At 38.3% G+C, this 1,871-nt stretch overlaps 1 protein-coding gene across 1 annotated transcript in view; it reads left to right on the plus strand.

Moving 5' to 3' along the window:
* Positions 1 to 119: 119 nt before the first annotated feature.
* Positions 120 to 1,871, plus strand: part of pip5k1bb (phosphatidylinositol-4-phosphate 5-kinase, type I, beta b) — a 40,290-nt gene continuing 38,538 nt past the window's right edge. The window contains exon 1 of the mRNA XM_024275480.2: positions 120 to 414. The gene's annotated coding sequence lies outside the window, so the exon portion shown is untranslated. The remainder of the gene's footprint in view (positions 415 to 1,871) is intronic.

Here is a 1,871-nt window from a genome sequence, read left to right on the forward strand (position 1 = left end):
AGAGGTAGGATAACATACTCTGATTGCTTTCAGCAATCAGACAATTACTAAACAGTATTTTTGACTAACATGAAACTAAAGGAAACTTTTTTCCAGGGCCAGCAGATGGCGCTGTAGAGTCACCCGCGCTCTGATGGAGAGGTAGAAAACAGGCAGGGCAGGAATCCAGCAGACAGACACACCGGCTGCTGCTGCCGCTGCGGCTGCACTCTGCGGAGGAGACCGACTTCAACCGGACACGCTCCGCCTGCTGCGCAGACAAGTTCGGTCCTGAGCTTTTCTAACGCAGAACCGGAGTGTTGTCACCAGTTCGGGACCGTCAGCCGGAGGGGGAAAAGGCTTTCCGGGAGGACTGCAGCAGCTACGCAGGAACATATTTGTCTGGAGACCTCAGAGGAGAAGACGAACACTACTGTGAGTTTGATGGACCTCAAACGCGGTTTTGTCTGAAATCTGGTTTTCTGGACGTTCCGTTTAGAATAACAGAAGTGGAGAATCTTTTTTGTGGCGACAGGTGGAAAATTGCAGGTGAGCTTCAGCTCAGGCACGTCATCTATCTGTCAGGGTTTCTCATTTTTATCCAAAGTACACTTAAATAAAGGAGAAAGTCTAGACAGTGGGGATTTTTATAAAAAATAATTTGAGCCTAATTAACTAATTTTGCTTTTATAGTGATTTATGTCACCTTAAAGGCAAAAAGGGATTAGAAGAAGCTCTAAATGTTAAAAATTAGGATAAAAATAAAAAGCAGTGATAATAAAAACAGGTATCTAGGTTAAAAAAGTATAAAAACTTTAAAGCTTTTTGGTTAGTTTTAAGCTATAGCTTTAATTCTTTAAAGCACTATTTGTTTTGTTTAGTTTAAAAAAAGCTTTATAAATAAAGTTAGGTTTTATTTGAATGTTTAGTTTTGGACCAGGTGATATTTAGAGGGCTGCACTCAGGCAAGCTGATACTGAGTCTTTCTTAAAGAGGTTGGAGCTGATAAAGAAAGCTGGGTTCTGCTCTGGAGACTCTAGAGCTGATTATTTGAAGAAGGATGCTTAGATGAATGTAGAAAACCCTGTGCAACCTCTTCATAGAACAAGAGGGCCTTCAACTCGGAGAGGAGATCCTCCAGCTCAACCATAATATCCTAAAAAAATTAAAAAAATGCTACAACGTATTGAAATAACTATGAATGAGTGTGTAATGTGTGGATGCTAAATCTTCCAGCTGTCATGCTTAATAATCTGGAAAATGTATTTTTAATTAACTTAAAGATTTATTTAAATTCATGTGGTAACAACAATGCAGAGTTAAATGGAGAAGAAACATAGACCAGCTTTTAGCATCAGTTTAGGAAAATTACATGGTTTCCAGATAGAAATAAAGGTTATTTGGAGACTTAAAACCATGAAATTGGTAAATAATCGACTACAGAGTAAATTAGTGTGGCCCCTAGAGTAATGCCATCAAGATTATCGTTGTTTATCATATATTTTTTATAAACCCTTTCAGCTTTTTTAGAATTTAAAGATGATAGTTTCATGTCTATTTCATAGCTCCTCCAGTTTAACAGATGAATGTCAACATAACAACAACAGTACATATATAAAAACATATATAAGAGGTTTTCCGTTCCTATGCAGTGATCAGGACGGTCTTTGTTCTAAAATGATGGGTGTCAAATACAGCGCTGAAATGGAGCTGGACAAATATACAGAGACCCCTATTTGAGGCAACACTGAAGCATTAGTAACTTGAACCAATGCTACTCACTACAATTCAATAAAGTTTATTTATAATGCTTTGATTAATCAGCAACCGATGTTTTCTTGAAGTACTACACAGAAAATCAGGCGCACACCGCCTCCCTGTCCCTAATTCAC

The sequence above is a fragment of the Oryzias melastigma genome, linkage group LG9, assembly GCF_002922805.2.
Source record: "Oryzias melastigma strain HK-1 linkage group LG9, ASM292280v2, whole genome shotgun sequence".
Lineage (NCBI taxonomy): Eukaryota > Metazoa > Chordata > Actinopteri > Beloniformes > Adrianichthyidae > Oryzias > Oryzias melastigma.